We start from the raw sequence: 23,032 nt of genomic DNA on the forward strand, positions 1-23,032 counted from the left end.
GATTGCTTTGGGTGATATGGACATTTTAACAATATTAATTCTTCCAATCCATGAACATGGAATATCTTTCTATTTTTTGTGTGTCTGCTTCAATTTCTTTTATCAACATTTTATACTTTTTATTGTAGAGATCTTTTACTTTTTTGATTAAGTTTATTCCTTGGTTTTTATTTGATTTGTTGTTATTGTAAATGGAATTACCTTCCTGATTTCGTTTTCAGATTGTTCACTATTGACATACAGGAATACTACTGATTTTTTATGTTGATTTTATATCCTGCAACTCTACTGAATTTGTTTATCAGTTCTAATAGTTTTTTGATAGAGTCTTTAAGTTTTTCCCAATATGAGATCATATCTGCAAACAAGGATAATTTGACTTATTCCTTTCCAATTTGTATGCCTTTTATTTATTTCTCTTACTGAGTTGCTCTAGCTAGGACACTGACTACTATTAAAATGTTCAGTAACAGTGATGAAAGTGGACATCTTTGTTGTGTTCCAGATCTTAGAGGAAAGACTTTCAGTTCCTCTGCATTAGTCTGATACTGCCATGGGTCTGTTGTATATGGCTTTTGTTGAGATATGTTCCTTCTATGCCCAGTTCTTTGAGGATTTTTTTTTTTTAATCATGAAGGAATGTTGGATTTTATCAAATGCTTTCTCAGCATCAATTGAAATGATCATATGATTTTTGTCCTTTATTCTGTTATTATGTTGTATCACTTAAATTAATTTGTATATATTGGACCGTCCTTGCATCTCTGGGCTGAATTCCACTTGGTCGTAATGCATGATCTTTTTAATGTGTTGATGAATTCTATTTGCTGGTATTTTGTTGCCTCCTGTATAGTTTTTTTTGTTTGTTTTGTGTTTTGTTTGTTTTGTTTTGTTTTGTTTTGTTTTTGAGATGGAGTCTCGTTCTGTCACCCAGGCTGGAATGCACTGGTGCAATCTCAGCTCACTGCAACCTTTGCTTCCTGGGTTCAAGCTATTCTCCTGCTTCAGCCTCCCAAGTAGCTGGGATTGCAGGTGCACACCACCATGCCCGCTAATTTTTGTATTTTTAGTAGAAATGGTATTTCACTATGTTGGCCAGGCTGGTCTCAACTCCTGACCTTGTGATCTGCCCACCTTGGCCTCCCAAAGTGCTGGGATTACAGGTGTGAGCCACCATGCCTGGCCTATATTTTTAATTATCTCTAGATTACTTATACCCAATACAATGTAAATGCTATGTAAATAGTAGTTCTGCTATATTGTTTAGGCAATAACAAGAAAAAACTCTGCATGTTCAGTACAGATGCGATTTTTTTCAAATATTTTTTATTTGCAGTTGCTTGAATCCACAGATGTGGAACCCATGGATATTGAGGGCCAATTGCACTGTGATGTGTTCATATAATCTCTCAGATTCCCTGTGAATGCCTAATGATAGCAATGTGCCATGGCCTCAGGAATATTCTCAAGTCAATCTTACACACCTGAAGTTATTCACATGATACGGGTCAAGTCCTAGGTCAACCTTTGCCCTTTGAGAATTCACATTATTTTTCCAAGCCCCTAAGGTCTTAACTAATCTGTAAAATAGTAATAACAATGCTTTTCTCACAAGGTACTTCTGAGGTATATTGTAGTTCTGTTCTCTTTGAGTCTCAAATCTTCGTTTTAAGCATTTTTGTACAATAAAATATAGATTGTACATGAAAAAAGTTTGACATCCGGAAAGAAACCTCACATGTATAATAAACAAAAATGTAGTAAATATAAAAAGTAAATAAGAGTTTTGGAAGGCTTCTGCTTCCAAATAAACCAGACTTGTTATTGTTAAATCATTCTCTGAAGTTTGATCTTTCTTCTGCCAATTACCTGAGCAAGTTAATTTAGTTTTTTTTTCTCTCTCTCTTTTCTTTTTTTTCCGAGATGCAGTCTCCTTCTGTTACCCAGGCTGGAGTGCAGTGGCGCAATCTCAGCTCACTGCAACTTCCACCTACCAGGTTCAAGCAATTCTCCTGCCTCAGCCTCTCCAGTAGCTGGGATTACAGGCGCCCGCCACCTTGGCTTCCCTAATTTTTGTATTTTTAGTAGAGTCAGGGTTTTGTCATGTGGGCCAGGCTGGTCTCGAACTCCTGACCTCAAGTGATCTGCCCACCTTGGCCTCCCAAAGTGTTGGGATTGCAGGCATGAGCCACCGTGCCTGGCCAGTTTCTCTCATCTTCAGTTTCTTTATCTGTAAAATGGGAATGAAAATGGTACTCATCTCATATGGGTCTTCTGAATTCAAATGAGATGATCTTAGCATAGCACTTAGTATGCAGGAAATATTCAGTATATTTTAGATATTAATTTTAATGATCAGCTTGCCCAGGAAACATTGGCAAAGTGTTATAATTTCCTAGGGTCAACTGTCTCATAAGTTTTATGTAATACAGGCTCTATCACTTCTTAAAAATTTTCAAGTCAGTTTGGAAGTTTTTCTTGCCTCCTCTCTTGCTTTTATAACCTGGAAATGTCTTGGGGAATGATAAAGCTTGTTTTTTCTTTTTTGTTGTTGTTGTTGTTTTCAGATTGTCCTGGTGTTTCTGTTTCTGGTTCCATGTTCAATCCATTTGCTGAACACCATGTAAGTATCCAGTATGTCTTTCCACCATACCCCACAGTTGGCATCTTGTTTACCAGAGGGGAGAGGTGAATGTTTTCATGTTTTTTGTTTGTTTGTTCAAGAGGAATTAATATATTTTGAAGATATATTTAAAAACACAACATAATTAGAGCCTTTATTTATAACCACCACTGTGTGTTAGTGATTAATATATTACTTTGGATATTTTAAAGACAGACTTTTAAAAGAATAGAATAAGACTCATTTAAATAATGCAGAAATGCTAAATAAACTTTTTTTTTTTTTTTGAGCAACTGAGTTTATTTTATTGCCCTGCTCCGGACACAGACATCAATCTGTTTTAAACACATCAGTTCTAGAAGTGTCTTTAGAAGTATAGGAGGAAATGAGCATGTAAGAGTCAGTCAGTATTCAGAGATTAATACACTCCTTTTGTATAACCATTTTTGTTTGGTTTGTTGTACTTTTTTGTTTTTATGTTAGTAAAATGTACTTTTTCTAAGTTTTTCCTTCACTATAAAAATATCTATCAGTTGGTTAAAGCAGGATGCAAATGTGGTGGGAATTGTGACTTAGGAGGGATTGGCAAACTTTTTCTGTAAACTAAATAAAGTTTTTAATGCAAGGCTGTCACAGATATTAATCAGATTCATGGAGAAACTGAGAAGCTACATAATTTCTTCATAGCCCTTTAATAATCTTCTTTGAAGAAATAAGGGTGTTATGATATATAATAGACTACAAGATCATAATTTAATAATTATGCAGAAGTAAAGCAAGATTATATAAGTGTACATAGAGACTCAGAATGTTTAAAATGTTCATGTCCAAAGTTGTGTACTATTTTTGTCCTGGCAGAAAGACCTCCGTTTTATCTTTCTTTTTCTTTTCCCTTCCTTTTTTTTTTAAGACAAAATCTCGCTCTGTCACCCAGGCTGGAATACAGTGGTGCAATCTTGGCTCACTGCAACCTCTGCCTCCCAGGTTCAAGCTATTCTTCTGCCTAAGCCTCCCAGGTAGCTGGGATTACAGTCACATACCACCACGCCCAGCTAATTTTTGTATTTTTAGTAGAGATGGGGTTTCACCATGTTGGCCAGGCTGGTATCCAACTTCTGACCTCAAGTGATCCTCTTGCTTTGGCCCGCCAAAGTGTTGGGATTATCGGTGAGCAAGAACCCCCGTGCCTGGCCAAGGCCTCAGTTTTAAATACAGTCTTTACAATATCGTTTTCAAGTTGTAAGAAGTCATGGTGCTGAATGGCTCACTGTTCAACAGTTCACTTATTTCTGAACACACTGAGAAGAAAACATCCTTCAGTTCTTTTATCTCCTTCTGTCCATATATTTTACATCCCAATATTAGAGACACATAAACCAATCCATTTTCCATTTCAAAAATGCTTTGACCTCCATCTAGCTTTCCCACTGGAGGGCAGTAGAGAACCATCCAGGCCATCCCTAATCTGAACTAACTGGCTAATGTGACAAGTCAGACTTCAAAATACTTAACACTCCCCACTGATGAAAAGTCATAACCAAAGTATCTTTTCAGGAAACCTATTTTCTCCCATAAAAGTGCTATAATTGATCATGAAAATACGTTAAAAGAAATAAAGCAAAATGTAAGTGTTTGTAAAGTATTAAGTGGGCAAAATAAAAACAATATAAAAACCATGTCACAAATGTGCCTTTTTTTTTTTTTTTTTTTGTGGTAGGATTTTTGTCAGAAGCTGAACTGGCTGAGGCTTCTTACAATACTAGTCTAAAAAAGTGCACTGGATGTAAATTTTACTCCATAAACTGATGTGTCAAATTGATGTCGCATTATTAAAAATAAAAATAATTTCAAGCTCTTGGCCAGCTAAAATGATGGAAAATGTAACTTCAGTTACTGTTAAGATTCTTCTGACACTCCAATTGACCATAAAGTCACTCATATATCCCAGGGGTTATATGCCTGGAAGCACCAACAATCCTCAGGCCACAGTGGTTAGGGCTGAGATGCTTTGGAGTATCAGAAATATGGTCCCTTGGAAGTGGGTGGGCCACTGATCTTTTCTGCCATTGGGACTGGAATTTTTTGTTAGGACCAGGAATCCCAGTGCCTAGGACTCCACTTCCCTAAGACCTCTAGCCATCATGACCAGGTTCTGTCACCAGCTTAGATGTTTTCAGCAGTGGTCACAGGTCTGCCCTCTTTGCAGAGCTTCTCCTGCTTTCGCCCAGTCCTCTTCCTGCCTCCAAAGAGAATTGGTTTATCCCCACCGTGCCCCTCCCCATCTAGATTTATAGTTTTACCTCTTCAGTAAGCTTGAGCTTTCACTAAGGGCAAGATCAGAGATGATCTTTAAGCAGCTTCTGCTTTGTGCCCAGGAATATAAACCACTCCTGAGACCAGCAAGCACTGTGGGCTGGCAACCCTCAGCAGATGGTGGAAATGGAAGAAAAATTACACCAAAAACAAAATATACTCTTAATGTCTGAACAAATCATCCTGCCACAGAAGCTGGAACTGAAGACAATTCTTTTCCTAGTAATCTTGTAGAAACCACAGGCATTCTTTATGTCTCTAAGCACCTTCAAACTGCATTCAAAATTAGGGTTGTGAATCTGGAAATCTTTTTTGCTAATTTGTTGTACATGAATGCCTGCAGAAGCCTTTGAATGGTAAATACTGTGGGAGGGGCAGTTGCCATGGTGACTGTCCAATGGACCCTTTTTCTTATACTTCAATTAGATCTTCATTACTGAACTGCTATGAATGAGAAGGTAACAACTCAGTAACATCTGGAAGACAGGAGAAGATGTGAGAGATGCTGTTCCAAATGTAGCTACATTCTAAAAGCACTGAGTTGTACTATGTTTGCCTTGAACCACCTCTTCATGGGTGCCCCTGCCCACTATGCCCTTTCCCACTATGGGAAAATCTGTTTGGAACACACATGACAGTGGGCCAATTTCCTTAATATTACAAGAAGTGTTTACAAGTTAATATGAAAAAATACCAAAAACACAGTAGGAAAAAATGGGCAAAGGATATGCACAGGCATCTCATAGTAAAATAAAATAAGTGGTTTTAAATTGCATAAAAATATATTTAACCTCATTTGTAATCAAGAAAATACATATTCAAATAGGATATAATTTTTTACCTATTACATTGGAAAAGATTTAAAAGTTTAATAAGGTACTGTGTTCAGAGGATGTGGAAAACCATCTTTTTTTACACTTAGATTGGGAGGGTAAATTGGTATAACCTCTTTAGAGAGTGACTTAGCTCCTTTTCTAGAAATTTATCCTACCAGTATACTAACAGTTGACTTAAAAACACAGGTAAAGGGACATTTATTAAAGCATTGTTGAAGCAAATGACCATGACAGATGAAATGAATTAATTGATACATCCATAAAGATGCATCCAGACAGTTACTGATACTGCCACACATAGGCAGTTACTAATAATTTGAATATGACTTGTCCCCTATAAAACTCATGTTGCAATTTGGTTCCCAATGTAATGATGTTGAAAAGTCACGGGACCTTTATGAAGTGTTTGGGTCATGATGAGGGCTTTGCCTTCATGAAGGGATTAATGCTGCTCTCATGGGACTGGGTTAGTTCTCCAGGGGGTCAGTGAGTTCTTGCTCTAATGGGACTGAATTAGTTACCACGAGAGTGGATTGCTATAAAGCAAGGCCACCCCTCATGTTTTGTCTTTTTTGCACACTCTTGCTTTCTCGCCATGTGATGCCCTTTGCCAAGTTATGATGCACTACAAAGCCCTTACCAGAAGCTGTCATCATGCCCTTGGACTTCCTAGTCTTCAGAACTGTGAACCAAATCAACTTCCTTTATGAATTACCCAGTCCCAGGCATTGTGTTATAACAACAGAAAACAGGCCAAGACAGCAGTTAAAGAATGGTATGTCATGAGTGTTTATTGTCTCGGTTTGACCTGAGGTAGAAATATAATTAATATGAAATCTCAAATCGGTTTAAGATGGATCCTATGTGCCAATTGACAAATGAAATATCCTTGAGAACTGGTTACAAGCATCTAGAAGGTATAAGGATATTAACAGTGTCAGAGCATGGGAAGAGGGATTAAAAGATTTCTTTGGAAAAAATCTGTGCTGTGAATTCCATCCCTTCTACCCCAAGGGGATGTATCCTGTGATCCCAAATATAATGAGGTAGATCTTCAGTGAGAGCATCTGAGAGCTTGGTAAGTGACCAGTTAGGTGGTCTGGGGTGTAACTCTCCCAAATCTAGAGGGCTAGAGATGGGCCAACTAGTTGCTTTGCTGGTAGAGCCACAAGAGTGTTAGTTAACAGACTGTACTCCCACAGTTTTTTATTTGGGAGGGGGTAAGCGTTTGATGAAGGTTTTCTGTAGACTAGATGGATGTATGGCAGATGGGAGAAAAATCTAGGCTGAACTGTATTAAGTCCAACTCAAGAGGACCACCTGGGAGATGAGAAAGAAGTCTTCAACTATGAAAAATGTGTGGTTGCATCACCATGACCCAGGGCCGAGAGGGATGCAGCTAGGCCAAGGAGCAGAATATGTCACCTCTTCAGGAGACTTGAAGCTGGGTCACAGAGCTGGGTCTCCCAGAAGTGCCCAAGAAAGCTTTAGAAGGTAAAATGCCAGCTTCAATCATCTGCTAGTTCCAGAGAAGCCACCAGCTAAGGAAGAACTGTCCTACCTCCTTATTTCTCAAACCCTTGCTTCAACCTTGGTAGCAAGGTCTGAAATAGCAGCTGTCAATGGGGGTAAACAGCCTCCCCAGTTGGGTTTATGAGATGTTTTAAGGGATAGGGGCAGTGATAGTTTTAAGGGGCTAAACTTTCAGAAGCCGAGTGTTTATTCCTAAAGTTCATTTGTTTGAGAAATTTGCCCACAGCTGAGTGCCAATGCTGGTCCTTCTTTTCTTACCTACCCTTTCGAGCTCAGCTTCCAATTTACAAAAGAAAGCCATGTGTTCTGAATCTCACTATCATGCACTGACCCCTGGGCAACAAGCAGGGATTTTTGAAAAACTGGTGTCAACCTTGAGTAAATGAATGACCCCCAAAACCCAGTAACAATCCTTTTGCAAATCTCATGGTTTAATAAAATTGAAGGAGGATCTATCCTGCCAGATGAGGCCCTTTATGGTTGCCACTGGCTTTGCAAGCATGACTTAAGGAATAGACTTTATTGAGTAAAGGAAAACCCCCCAGGCCAAAGGGGGTTTTAAACAAGACAAGGATCTTCAGTGTCCCTCATTCTACCCATCTTTCCATGTGAGTTGTTTCTAGGGCCAGGGCTTCTGCTGGAGTTTTTTTTTTCTAGTAAAGTGACCCATTTCTAGAAGTGGCCTCCATGGGAGGAAGTGGCATCAGGCAGTCTTGATTTGGAGTGCCAGCTGTTTTCAGAAGTTGCCTAGGAAAGTTAGCTCTCTGACCCCTGGGGGCTTTAGGGACATCTGAAGCAACAGACTCTCTCTTTGACCTAACACTAATCAGGTTCTTTTAAGCCCTGAAGACCCAGACCTTGGGCTCCGTCCTTGGCTTGCTTATTCTGCTTTCAGAAAGAATCCTGGTGAGTTAGTGTCATTAGAATCCCCCACCCTTGGTATCTGACCACCCTTGATATCTGATGAAATTCCTCAACCCCTTTCCCTCAGTATCTTACTATCCTGGCTGCCTTCAGCTAGAAGCTGAGACAGTTTAGAATCCATCTTATTGCTGATGTTCCCTTTTAGTAATTTCCATCCACTGACCCCACCCTGCACCTTGGCCATAATTTCCCACTTGTCTTTGTATTCAGAAGGGAGCCCATTATAAACTGCGGTCTCTCTTTCCCTACTGCAATAGCTCCTGAATAAAATTTATCTTCACTGCTTTAACTTCTGTCTGGCTCTGGTTTTCTTTGACAGGGGTCTGCAGGATGTTAAAGGCCCCTCACCTGGGAGGAAACCATTGGTATCATGGGAAGTTGGACTTAAAGGTACTCATCATGATGGGAGAAGGGAGAGCCCCCACGACCCAGCGGGGTTGTAGTTCAGGTAATTCGTGGTGAGCAAGTGAGTTGTTTAGAAGACACTTTTAAGTTATATCCCAAGTAGAGAACAGTGAACACGTCTTAAGTATAGAGCCTAATGAACTTTCAGAAAGTGAACCTTCACACATAAAAAAGAACACAGGATTATTTTAAAGATCAATATCTGCCTTGTATAATGACTTGTCAGCTGAGAAATCATTGCAGACAATCTCTAATGACAGATCAGAATGTGATATTTAAGGTTGAAAGGATTTTCTTCTATGTGTTTTTTTAAAGTTTTATTTTAGTTTTAATTGACACATAATGTAATAAAAATATGGAACACTTCATGAATTCGCATGTTATTGTGTGGGGGCCATGTTAATCTTCTCTGTATTATTCTAATTTTAATATATGTGCTGCTGAAGCAAGTACTCTTCTGTGTACTTTTGTCAACAAGGTTTTTTAGACCTTTAGGTATAAAAGAAGAAATAATAGCAATAGAGCTGTCAGAGGCGTTTGAACCACAGCAACTTCATCTTGAATTGGGGAGGGGTAAAATAAGGCTGAGACCTACTAGGCTGCACTCCCAGGAGGTTAAGCATTCTGTGTCACAGGATGAGAGAGGAGGTTGGCACATCAGACAGGTCATAAAGTCCATGCTGATAAAACAGGCTGTGGTAATGAAGCCAGCCAAAACCCACCAAAACTAAGGTGGCGATGAAAGTGACCTCTGGTTGTCCTCACTGCTCATTACACACTAATTATAATGCATTAGCATGCTAGAAGACACTCCCACCAGTGCCACGACAGTTTACAAATGCCATGGCAATGCCAGGAAGTTACCCTATATGGTCTAAAAAGGGGAGGAACCCTTAATTCCAGGAATTTCCCATCCCTTTCCAGGAAAACTCATGAATAATCCACCCCTTGTTTAGCATATAATCAAGAAGTAACAATACTTATAGCCAGCTGAGCATCCTGTGCTGCTCCTCTGTCTATGGAGTAGCCATTCTTTTATTCCTTTACTTTCTTAATAAACTTGCTTTCACTTCACTCTATGGACTCACTCCAAATCCTTTCTTGTGTGAGATCAAGAACCCTCTCTGAGGGCGCTATGACATGCTGAGTACTTTGAACTAAAGGACACTGGAAGGTCTCAGAAGCAGCCTCAGAACCAAGGTCTCTCTGCCCTCCTGCCCTCCTGTCTCCCACTCCTCCTTCTCTCCTGAAATAAGTCAGGAACAAGAATTCCTCTTCCCCAAGGGTGAAGGGGGGCTCTTAGAAGCTAGAACTCCCTTTACCCAAAGCAAGCTATTACTCCAAAGTTCCTCCAACCTTTCTGTCTAAGAGCTCATGCAGAGGCCAGGGGGTTCCACTTGGCACTTTGAGGGTTTGCTGAAAAACCAACTTGGAAAAGGTAGACTAACTGGAGAAAAGGCATATACATTTATGTAATGTGTATATACAGGAGCCTTCAGAAGGAAGACCCAAAGATACAGGGGAAATTGTCCATTTTCATGCTTAGGTTCAAAAAAGTATGGACAGCCATGTAGAAATGTGATTAGACAGAAGGGTGTGATCTAATGCTAATAGACTAAATGGGGAAATCCAGCAAGGCCTGTCTGTCCCTCTCTGAGCCTGCATTCCTTCCTTCTGGGTATGGGGCAGGACGCTTTCTGAAATGGGAGTCTTATGACTTACAGTCAAACAAGGAAGATCAGATAACTTTTTTTTTTAATGGCCAGTTTTACACAGAAAGGTAGAGGAAAAGTTGGAATATTATGTTCAGGTTTCATGGCTGGCTTTAGGGGAAAGGGGTTCTGGTTTCTGTGACCTGCCTTGGGGAAGAGGGATTCTAGTTTGTATGACTAGTCTCAGGGGAGAAACTTTTGTTCCTAAGGCTGCTTCTGAGGCCTTCATTTTGGGGTACTGTTTTCTGAGCCCCAACACTGGTCATAAAGATGTTCTCTGATCTGCCCTTGCCTGATAGTAGGTCATAAGACCTTACCTCATTCCAAAGGGTCCTGCCCCATACCCAGGAGGAATAAATGCTACAACAGAGAGGCCAAGAAGATTCTGAGCAGACAGGCCTTTCTGGGCTTCCCCACTCTATCTATTACTATTAGGTCATACCCTTTTGTCTAATTACATTTCTACATGGCTATCCATGTTTCATCGAACCTAAGCATAAAAACAAACTATTTTCCCTGGGTCCTTGGGTCTTCATTTCTGAAGCATTCTGGGTCATGTAAAACTGTGATTAAATGAATCTGTATGCTCTTCTCTTGTTAACCTGTCTTTTGTTATAGGAGTTTCTGCAGTGACACTTGTGATGGGGAGGAAAGGTATCACACCTTTCTGTCCCTACAGTTTATATACATAGTCAATACTCCTCCATGGAGACAGAAAAAACTGGTGATTGGGAAGGGGGACTGAAAGTTGGGGATCTTGGCCAGGCATGGTGGCTCATCCCTGTAATCCCAGAACTCTGGGAGACTGAGGTGGGTGGATCACCTGAGGTCAGGAGTCTGAGACCAGCCTGGCCAACATGGTAAAACCCTGCCTCTACTAAAAATACAAAAATTACCCAGGCGTGGTGGCAGATGCCTGTAGTCCCAGCTACTCGAGACGCTGAGGCAGGAGAATTGCTTGAACCTGGGAGGCAGAGGTTGCAGTGAGCTGAGATCCTGCCACTGCACTCCAGCCTGGATGACACAGCAAGACTCCATCTCAAAAAAAAAAAAGGAAAGTTGGGGATCTGAGGTGAAAGGCAAGTCTATTTTTCATCATCTACCTTCATATTCTGCTTGATTTTTTTCTTTGCTTTTGCCATAAGCATATATTATTTTTAAAGAAAAAAGGGTATCTTTTATAAACCTACTGTGACAAATAATAAAGCAATAAAAGATATAAAGGAAGCATTGCAGAAAATACAAGGAGAAATGAATAGAAATATAAAAGTCATGGGAGGAGAACCCTCAAAAAACCCCTTTCAAGTTTTAACAATTGAGCAGACAACAAATAAGTAAGGGTATGAATAGCAGTTCTCAATATAGGCTGTATATGAAGAACAATTTAGAAGTTTCTTTTTAAATGCTTTTTTGTTATGGAAACTTCAAACATATGCAAAAGTAATAGACTAACCAAATGAGCCCACATGGTCCACCACCCAACATCAACCATTATCAATTCATGGCCAACTGTATCCCCATCCACATTCCCCCTTTCCAAATTATACTGAAGCAAATCGCAGAAATCATATTGCTTAATCTATAAATATTTCTTCCAGTCAGTATCTCTAACATGTAAGGACTCGTTTTAAAAAGCATAACCACAATACATTTATCACTTTTTAAAAATTAAAAATGTGTAAGTGTAGTATCATTATCACACTTAAAAATAACAGTAATTCCTTAACTTCATCAAAAATTTAGTGTTAAAGTTTCCAATTGTTGCACAAATGCCATTATTAAAAAGCTATGTTTATTTTATTTTAGTTTATTTCATTTTAGTTTTTTGAGACAAGGTTTTGCTCTGTCACCCAGGCTGGAGTGCAATGGCATGATCAGGGCTCACTGCAACCTCTGCATCCTGGGCTCAAAATCTTTTTGCCTCAGCCTCCCAAGTAGCTGGGACTACAGGCAAGCACCACCGTGCCTGGCCTATTGTTGTGTTTTTCTTGTAGGGACAGGGTTTTGCCATATTGCCCAGGCTGGTCTCAAACTCCTGGAATCAAGCAATCCACCAGCCTTGTTTCCCAAAGTGCTGGGATTACACATGTGAACCACTGCCCCTGGCGAGAAAAGCTGTGTTTAACTCAGGATCTGAGTAAGGTCTATACATTTTGATTAGTTGATGTGTCTCACAAGTCTCTTATTGTAATCTATACCTAGGAAGTGTCAACTGAAGAAAGACAAAGTTCATAAATGTGGGAAGGAAAGCTTTATGTCTCATAAAGGGTTGCAGCCTGCAGAATGGCCATTCTGACAGACTGGGAAGCACAGCCTCCAGTAAGAAGCCAGAAACAGACACTTCAAGGTAGGGGCAAAGGGAGCAGAAATTTATGCAGAGCACAGTTGCCAAATATACATATTTATTAAGCTATAGGAAGAGTCATGAATATTTATGAAAGGAGAAACATGTGCATGCACAATTGAGCTTCATGCCTCTCCATGAGTCCCAGGGACAAAACATAGCAAAGTTAGCATGATCTGAGGGCAGAGTTTTTGGCCCTCTGATATCAAAAGGTGAAGCAGAGGACACACAAACCCTTACTGTGCCTTCTCCTTAGACTGGCCAGAACTACTTCAGTGGTGATCTCTTATCAGGCAAAAAAAGAGGGACTGCCTTAGGCACTTGGTTGATTGATATCTGTGGTGGAGTCTTTTGAAAGGGCTGGTTTCTGCTAAGCCCTGAGGGAAGAAAGCCTAATCATGGTTAGTCAGGGAGGGGGTATAACAAGGTATGTCTGACCCCCCATCCCATCATAGCCAAGAACTCAGTTTTCAAGGTTATGCTGGGGGCTCCTTGGCCAAGCGGTCAGTTGAGGGGCTTAAAATTTTATTTTTAGTTTACAGAAGCTCCTAGAAAATTTTGTTGTTCAGGCTCCATCCAGACAACATAGAATTTTACCTGAGTCCTATAGTTGCGGAAAAAAGAAACAGCTAAGAATCCTTCCTATGCCCACCCATTTTGTGTTCTGGAAAAGGCCCATTGCGAAGGACCATGTTTTCCCATATGACTTAGGTGGGACTCAGAACAAATGCCTGTTAACCAAACTTTGGTTAAGATTCTCTCCTTCACTCAGGTCCTCACAACATCTTCTTAGCAGCCCCTCAAGAATAGGCTGGCCTCAGAGCAAACCATTCTCTGATCTGTTATTCCATCAGGCCACCTTTTCATCCCAGGTCGTCACACCAGGGTGTTTCTTGTCTTGTTTACTTCTCTCCATAAAAGAAATCCCTTTTTGGCCTTGAGAACTGTCAAAATCATTAATAGGGAGGCCATTAGGCTAATACAGCTCCAGCACCTTGAGTTCCTAAGCAAACTAAAACCCAACTCAATGTAAACAATAAAGCAAAACTTAAGCTTAACCAATCAGAAACTGCCAACTAACCTCTAACTAGAGAATTTACCAATCAGAAATGACCAACTAACCTCTAACTAGGGATTTTCCTTTTTAACCAAGCAAATATTTAATTTGCCTTACTTCTATGAACACCTTTAAAAAGTTTCCCCTTGCCTTCTTGGTGCAGCGCTAAACCGCTTGTGGTCTGGTACTGCCCCATGCATAAATAGCTGAATGCTCAAATAAACTTATTAAAATTTTAATGTGCATAAGCTTTTTTTTTTTTTTTTTTTAACAGATCTTATGGTCAGAAGTTTCTCCCTGTTGTAATAGCTCTTCTCTCACTATTGCAATAGTTCCTCCCACTCCCCTTTGCAATATATTTTTTTAAATAAAGTCTTTCATCACTAAGTCTGGATTTGTTTTTTATTTCACAATTCCCAGAAATTTTGATGCATTCTCCAGTTGATTATAATATGAAATGAGAATTGAGAGCCACTGCTTAGAGGATGTGAACAATACATTTACTAGGACAACCTAATACATACACATATCTGTGTTAGTGTGTGTTCCTCCAGAAAGGAGATTTAGGAGGTAATCTCAAGAAGCTCAAGAGAAAGAGCAGGAACTGTGAGACAGGAAGGGGAAAAAGCCCATCCAGGGTGCATAAAAAATGAGTGGGTTTCTTCTGTGGGTGACTGAAGCTCAATCTTTCTGGGGATTCTAGGAAGAATATATAGAACACACCTTAGATTTTCTCTCTCAAGGGACAGCAAAGCTGGGGTTTGTATCCTGTTTTTCCTGTTCCTCACTGATTGAGAATTGTCTCTGACAGTTTCAAATCTCAAACACTGCTGGACTGTCCCTGGAGCAACTTTAGGTAGACAAGCAGAGAAATGTACAGGTTCTTGAGGGGAACTGTCCTGTCGGCACATTGTCCAGTGCAGCTTCAGGCAAACTCTGAGGGGGGCCAAAGGAATATGGAGTTGGAGGTCAGTAACATCTGTTGCAACACTGAACTTCACACCTATTGAGAATATCCTTTTTAATTCTTTCAATTATCAGTGAGTATCAAAATTTGACCACAAAGAAGTCTCTACATTTTCCCAAACAGAAACTTTAACTAAGATTTGTTGAATGCTTACTATGCGCTAAGGCTTCCCAGGTATTTATTATCTTTATTTAACTCTTGGGGCAACCATTTGAGATCGGTATTGTTGTCATCTCCATTGTACAAATGAAGAAATTCAGCCTTAGGTTAAATAATTTGCCCAAGAACATATAGTCAGAAAAAGACAGAGCAGGGATGTAAACCCCAGCTTTCTGACTCAAGCATTCAAACTGTTAACCACTATGAGGTATGCTTCACCAAAGCCTTTACTCATAATGTGGAAAAACAAGAAGTTTATAATAACAATGATACAAAATGATCAAACAATATGCCAACCATTTGGAGATTTAAAAAATTTATCTGATGAGACAATGAAAGCAATGATAAGAAAAACCCTATAAAGTAAAACGTATGGGTTATGGTTAAAATTGTGATAAAAGGGAATATCACTATAAATATGAAAGAGTGACATATGAATTAAACATTCTACTCAAAAGGTTATGAAAAGAATAAAGCTTTGGAAATGGAAGTGAGGGATTCATAAAAATGACAGCAGAGTGGATTTTCATTTCAGGTAAAGATGGAATAACAGAAACTGGATTGATCCTCCTGCTGAAACAACGAAAAAGTAGACAAAACATGTGAAACTGTAACTGCTCAATGGACTCTTCCTGCCCACTGCACAAACAAAATCAATTCCTGGAGACCATGGCATTGCAGCAAAGAAAGAGTTTAATTGATGTAAGGCTGGCCACATCGCACAGGAGACAGAGTTATTACTCAAGTCAGTCTTGCTGAAGGCTCACAGGTTCGGGGTTTTTCAAAGGTAGTTTGGGGAAAGGAGTAGGATGCTCATTGGTGATTGGTTGGAGGTGCAATCAAAAGGGTGTGGGAAATGATTCTCCTGAGCACTGAGTCACTTCTGGGTGGGGTCACAGGAGTGGTTGGTGGGTCCAGGCAGAGCCATCCATTATTGGACATGCAAAAAAACTGAGAAGATATCTCAAAAGGCCAATCTTAGGTTCTATAATATTAATGTTATCTGCAGGAATAATTGGGGAAGTTGCATATCTTGTGACCTCCAGAATAATGGCTGTCAATTGTCTATGTCTACACCTTAGCAGAATTTAGGCTCCTCTATCCTCCTAGCCTGGTGGTCTCTCATTAGCGTTACAAAGGTGGTTGAGTTTGGGGGAAGGGCTATTATCATGTAAACTATAAACTATATTTCTCCCAAAGTTAGCTTACTTAAACCTAGGAGGGCAGCTTGAAGGCTAAAGGCAAGAGAAGTTGGCTAGATCAGATCTCCCCTACTGCCATAATTTTATCACTGTTACATAATTTTTGTAAACACAGTTTCAAAACAATGATTTTTTTTTTTTTAAGACACTCGACATCAAACAACAAAAGACAGATTCCTTCACAGGAAACAAAGGAGGTGAACCCTATCTTGAGAGAGTTTCCAGTTCTTGGAACAGGAAGGGGAACCCAGCAGAGTACAGTACTTTTCTTGGGTTGAGGAGAAGGAGCTGAGAGTCTGAAGGAGAATAAAAGCATCTGGAGTTTTCAGGACAGACTACCAACAAGCAAAGAATTGCACACAGAAAGAAACCCAGAGATCTGTAGAGAGTTCTTTTCTAGTATTTGGCAGAGTACACACAGTGCACATGCACGTGTGTGTGAGGAGCCAACCTGAGGTCAGGAAAATAAGTTTTCCAAAAAGATTAGAAGTAGCAGTGCGCAGGGTTCACAAAAAGCCAGGAATAGTGGCCCAATCTCACCAGCCAGGGCACCTGTCTTGCCTTAATAATGGGAAAGTATGAATGAATCCTGTTGCAGTTCTACCTAACAAATCTTTAAGACCTAAAAGAAACAAACTCTTTCCAAACAACTTAATAGTGTTCCAAAACAAAGTTTAAGAATATTTATAGGAATACAAAAATACCCACACCTAACAAGTAAATTTCACTATATCTGCCATCCAACAAAAATTGCCAGGCATGCAAAGAAGTAAGAAAATACGACCCATATTAAGGAGATAAATTGTTCAATCGAAACCATGCCGAACTGACACAGATATTATAATTAGTAGGACATTAAAACAGTTGTAACTATATGCATATGTTCACAAAGTTGAGTAGAGATATACAAGATGTAAAAGAAAAAAGACATAAAACTTTTAAATGAAAACTATAATAAAAGTGAACTGTAGGACAACTTCAAACAATACAGTTGGAGCTTCCAAAACAGAGGAGAGAGAGAGAGAGAGAGAGAAAGACAGAAAAAATACTTGAAAAAATAATGGTTGAAATTTTCCCAAATTTGATGGAACTATAAATCTATAGATCCAAGAACCTCAGAAAATACTCAAGTACATAAACATAAAGAAAACCACTCTAAGGCGCATCATAAAACTGGTGATACAGAGAAGCTCTTAAAAGCAGCCAGAGAGAATAAAAGGCATGACAGAAAAGCAAGGATGAGGATGACTTTAGATTTCTTGTTCAACACAATGTGAGTGAGAAAATAGTTATGTTGGTCAGCTTGGGCTGCTATAACAAATTACCATAGACTAGGTGATATAAACAACAAACATTCATTTTTCACAGTTCTAGAGATTGGAAAGTTCAAGAGCAAGATGCAGGCAGACTTGACGTCTGATGAGAGCTCACTTTCTGGTTTGCAGAAGGCCATCTTTTTTATTGTGTTCTCACATGGCAGAGAGCAGAGAGAGAAAAGGCAAGCTCTCTTGTGTATTTTTATAAGAACACTAATTTCATTCCTGAGGGCTCCACTCTCATGATATAATTACCTCCCAAAAGTCCCATGTTCCAATATCATCAACACTGGGTGTTAAGATTTCAACATATGAATGTGAGGGGAACATAGTTCATAGCACTAGTGAAGCAACATTTTTAAAGTGCTAAAATAAAAATACTATCAAACTATAATTTTATAACCAATAAAAATATCTTTTAAAAATGAAGGCTGGCTGGGCGCAGTGGCTCACACCTGTAATCCCAGCACTTTGAAAGGCTGAAATGGGCAGATCACCTGAGGTCAGGAGTTTGAGACCAGCCTGGCCAACATGGTGAAACCCTGTCTCTACCAAAAAATACAAAAATTAGCCTGGCATGTTGGCGGGCTCCTGTAATCCCAGCTACTCAGGAGGCTGAGGCAGAAGAATTGTTTGAACCCAGGAGGCGGAAGTTGCTGTGAGCTAAGATCACACCACTGCACTCCAGCCTGGGTGACAGAGTGAGACTCCATCTCAAAAAATAAAGAAATAAAGTTAAATAAATAAAAATGAAAGCAAAATAAATATGCTCCAAACTTAACAAAGGCTGAAAACATTTATCACTACTACATGATGCACTATAAGAACTATTAAAGGATGTCTTTCAGGCCACAGGAAAATGATGCCAGATGGAAATATGGATCTACACAAAGGAATAAACATCAGAAATTGAATTTCAGTGCCTTAGTTTGTATACACATGCTTGAGCCGACAGGGTGTTTCAGGCAATACCTCATACTTGCAACTTTCTCTGGGGGATTACCCCTGAACAACTGAAGCCATCTTACCCCAGATACCTGAGAATCTTACTGCCTTCCCTACCCTGGCAGCCTATGGCCAATGACCACCTGCGATAGGGGTGCTAAAGCCCTTTCCTAGCCTCAAAGTGGGACAGTTTCTGTGGCACAATTTGTACTTCAAAGTTCTCTGTGGGATCAGGTGAAGCTAGACTTCACCTTAATCCACATTCTTACATAGCTCCTTTTCCTTCCCTACCCTGCCTCTCTCATTCCTTTATCAGTTTCTCCTGAGACTGCCTAAAAAATACATCACATGGTGGCTCATGCCTGTAATCCCAGCAGTTTGGGAGGCTGAGTTGGGCTGATCACTTGAGGTCAGAAGTTCAAGACCAGCCTGGCCAAAATGGCAAAACCCTGTCTCTACTAAAAATACAAAAATTAGCCAGGCGTGGTGGTGAGCGCCTGTAATCCCAGCTACTTGCGAGGCTGAGGCAGGAGAATCACTTAAGCCCTGGAGGTGGAGTTTGCAGTGACCCAAGATCACGCTACTGCACTCCAGCCTGGGCGACAGAGCAAGACTGTCTCAAAAAATATATATGTTACATCTTTCCCATGATGACCAGAACAATCCAGCGCTTTAGTAACCCTTTTCAGTGTAGTCACTGTCTCTGAGAAATAAATAAACATCTATTTGTTTAAACCACTGGAAAAAAATTTTGCATATATATGAACCTCTGTTTCAGGCTCAGCTTCTGGAAAACCTGAATTAGGAGAGGCACAGAGTATAAAAATGTATCCAATGTAAATACTGAGCAGACGGCATTAACATCAGTAGAGCCTCACAATAACCGAGCTACAAGATGATTATCCTGTGGATATAAGTCAGTCTGTTTTTTCAGTTGTTCTGTTGCTTACTTAGTGGGCTTGTGTATAGAAACCCAACGTGGTTGTCTTAGTCCATTTGTGCTCCTATAATAGAATACCTCAGACTGAGTAATTTATAATGAGTGGAAGTTTGGCTCACTGTTCTGGAGGCTGAAAGTCCAAGATCAAGAAGCTGGCACCTGTCAAGGGCTTTCTTACTATGCTATCACATGGCAGAAGGTAGAACGGCAAGCAAAGACCTAGAAGAGGCTAAATTTGCCCTTTTATAACAGTGCCAATCACACCCATGAGGGTGGAGGCCTAGTGTCCTGATTCTTGAAGTCTCTCTCTTCTTAAAGGCTCCACCTCTTTATATTGTTACAATGGCAATTAAATTTTAACATGAGTTGTGGAGAGTAACAAATGTTCAAACCATAGCAGTGGCCATGACATGAGAAATGCAGGCCATGTCTCAGTTCAACAGCATGGACTTCCCCACACCAAGACTGATTTGGCTGCTGCTGCTGTTGAATGCATAATATGCCAACAACAAAGGCCGATGATGAGCCCCTCATATTATATCATTTCCTTGGGAGACCAGCCAGCCACCTGATGGTAGATCAATTACATAGAAGCCCTTCCATCATTAAGTGGGCAGCATTTTTATCTCACTGAATTTTTTTTCTGAATATGAATAATTGCTTCTGTTCAATTTGCTTTAACTAACAGCACAATCCATGGATTTATGAGATTCCTATTCACCCCCAAGGTATCCCACACAACATCACTTCCAACCAAAGAAGTCATTTTACCATAAATAAGTACAGCAAGGGATTCAACTGGTCTTACTATGTGTCCCACCATCTAGAAGCAGCTGGCCCGATAAAATGGTAGAATGGTCTGCTATGGACTCAATTATGGCAGACATAATTGGGAGACAATACTTTACTAAGTTGGAATATTGTCTTATAGGACGTGTTTTGAGCCAATAATTTATATATGTTTCATTTTCTCTTCTGGCAAGAGCACACAGTTTGGAAACCAAGTGACGGAAATGGGAGGGCCTCCTTTTTACAATTAATAATCTGTTTGCAAGAGTTTGTTGACTTTGTCTGTAACTTTGACTTCTGGTCTAGAAGTCCTAATTCCCCAGAGAAGAATGCTTACATCAGGAGACACAATAGTTCCGTTCAATTGGAGGCATTTCTACTCAATGAAGACTGAGAAGACCATGTCTGGAATCAGGAATTCCCTGGGGCACCTCTTAATACTAGCATATTCAATAGAAAAGGTCAGTGTGGAAGAGGAGGGTAAGAGTGACCACAAAAATTCAGGACAATTAAGGACTAAAACCCATAAAGAATGAAGGTGTGGGTCACCTCACTGTGTAAAGAATTCTAACCGGCCAAGGTTCTGATCCAAGACAGGAGTATTATAGAATGGGTAATGGAAAAAGGATATGATAAATATCAACTGTGGCTTCATGATCAGATACGAAGCTGAGGACTGAGGCTGCAGTGTTATGTGCATTTAAACCAGTAATTCCAAGTCTCTGCCTGTAAAGGTAAACTGAGGCTGGAGCCGAACCAGGATCGAAGACACAAGGCAAATGGCAGTGAGAGTAGCCTTTTATTAGGGCTTGCGGGCGAGGTTCCTTGGTCCAAAGGCGTGGGCCAAGGAAGTCGCGCTGAGGGAGGAGGGTAGGGGCTCTTTATAGCCCAAGAGGTAGGGAAGCTGGTTGTACAAACAGGGCCTGGGGGGTCTTGAAACTACTAGGGCAGGAGTCAAGTAAGGGTCATGAGGAAGGGGTCTTTGGAAACTGTCAACCGAAACTGCTGTTTACGAACTTGTGGAATGCAGGTGAGCTGCAGGTCACGGGGAAGTGTGGTTGCCCAGCCGGAACTCTGACGCATGTAAGTCTGCAGGTATGTACAAGGGTGAAGGGAGTCTTTAACAAAAGGCCTGCTATGCCGGGTAATGCCACCATGTTGGGTCTAGATTCCTGCCTAACATTCTGACCTCTTTCTAATAAGAAAATGGGGCAACATGTTCATCTGGCTGCTTCCTGCTGGTATGGGTCGTTGTGGGGTTTTTCGGAGGTCGGAACTCGGGTATAGGGGTGGAGCAGCATCTGATTGAAAGTGACCTGGGAGACTTCTTTCATGCGGTCCTGGATGAAGCGGAGGACACAGGGAGCTATGAGTAGCAAGAAGCCAATGATTAGTAAGGGGCTTAGAAAGGGTACGACTTAACCGGCCACAGACGACTGCCACCACCTAAGTGAGGGCCTTGATCCGAGGTTTTTCTGGTGGAGTCTTTCCTGAATCTTTTCTAGAGTGAGGAGATTGGTTTCTACTGGTCCTGACTCATTAATGTAGTGTGCGGCTGGGAAGGGGAAAGGAGGGGGTTAGGTTAGAGGAGTTAAAAGGGCTGGGTAAGGGTACCGCAACCAGTGGGGGCTTATTCAAGGCTGCACACAAGAAACAACGAGAGATGTTGTGTACCTCAGCCATGTGTACCACTTGGGCCCCTTCCCTGACTAAGGTTAGCCAGGAAAAAGGGTTGCTGCTGTCCTGGGGCTTGCTGCCTGGGCTAGAGCTGAGATGGCTTCCTCCTGTTGTCTGATGTCAGAGGCCAGGCTGACAAGGCTGCTTACGAACTTGATGTGGGCCTTAAAGATCCTGAGTCAGGCCATGGGATAAGACTCACTGTGCCCACCAGCCTTAGGAAGGACAAGATCTCTTCTGCATCCTGAGGAGGCTGGAGAGTTTCAATGAGGCTGATTCTATCTGCTGTGAGGCTTTTTATAGTGGGTGTGAGGAGTATGCCTAGGTAGGTGACAGAAGGGCTGCAAAGTTGAGCCTTAGCCGGGGTAACCTGATAACCTCGGTCACCTAGAAAATTTAAAAGCGTGGCAGTGTCTGCAAGGGAGCACTCCCAGGAGGGACTACATAGTAATAGATCATCTACGTATTGTAGAAGGGTGCTATGGGTTAGGGGGCAAAGGAGGATGTCCCGTGCCAGTGCCTGTCCGAAAAAATGGGGGCTATCTCAGAACCCTTGAGGCAAGACAGTCCAAGTCAGCTGGGAAGAAATATGAGTGTCTGGATCTTCCAATGTAAAAGCAAACAGAAAGTGGCAGTCTGGGTGTAGAGGGATGGTAAAGAAGGCATCTTTCAGGTCAAGGACAGTGAAATGAGTGGTGTCAGGGGGAACGTGCGAGAGGAGTATGTATGGATTAGGAACAACTGGAAAGTTAGGGACTACTGCCTCATTGACGAGGCGTAGGTCCTGCACGAGGCGATAGGCCCCAGAGCTTTTCTGTACAGGCAGGATAGGAGTATTGCATGGTGAGTTGGCTGGAACTAGAATGTGCTGCCAGAGCAGGCGTGTAATGATGGGTTTTAGTCCTTGTTGGTGTTCAAGGGAGATAGGGAACTGGGGTCTAGAGGGGAACTTGGAAGGGTCTTTTAGCCGGATGCGGATCGGAGTGTGGTGCTGGGCAATGATTGGGGTGGAGGTGTCCCACACCTTAGGGTTAATGGGGACTGGAAACTGGAGTGGGAGGTCAGCCTGGCAGGGTTTGTCAGGTGAGAGAAGGGGGAAGAGGAACGTGAGGTGTGGGGAGGGGTTGGGTCAGAAGTGAACTGAGGCCCCTAGCTTGGAGAGGAGGTCTCGTCCTAACAAGGGGACTGGGCACGAAGGAATGATAAGAAATGAGTGTGAGAAGAGGGAGCCATCCAGGTGGCAAGACAGAAGAGGAGTCTGGCAGTAGGTGGAGGGAGTGCTGTCAATTC

General features: G+C 41.1%; 1 protein-coding gene and 1 non-coding gene across 2 annotated transcripts in view; one reads left to right on the forward strand and one right to left on the reverse strand.

Moving 5' to 3' along the window:
- Nucleotides 1-23,032, forward strand: part of SCN11A (sodium voltage-gated channel alpha subunit 11) — a 217,171-nt gene that overhangs the window by 17,798 nt on the left and 176,341 nt on the right. Inside the window, exon 2 of the mRNA XM_025376599.1 lies at nt 2,568-2,688. The gene's annotated coding sequence lies outside the window, so the exon portion shown is untranslated. The remainder of the gene's footprint in view (nt 1-2,567; nt 2,689-23,032) is intronic.
- Nucleotides 8,984-9,087, reverse strand: LOC112619843. Its single transcript, XR_003118343.1, has one exon. It is a non-coding gene; the product is annotated as a U6 spliceosomal RNA (small nuclear RNA).

This window comes from Theropithecus gelada, chromosome 2 (assembly GCF_003255815.1).
Source record: "Theropithecus gelada isolate Dixy chromosome 2, Tgel_1.0, whole genome shotgun sequence".
In the NCBI taxonomy this organism is placed as follows: Eukaryota; Metazoa; Chordata; class Mammalia; order Primates; family Cercopithecidae; genus Theropithecus; species Theropithecus gelada.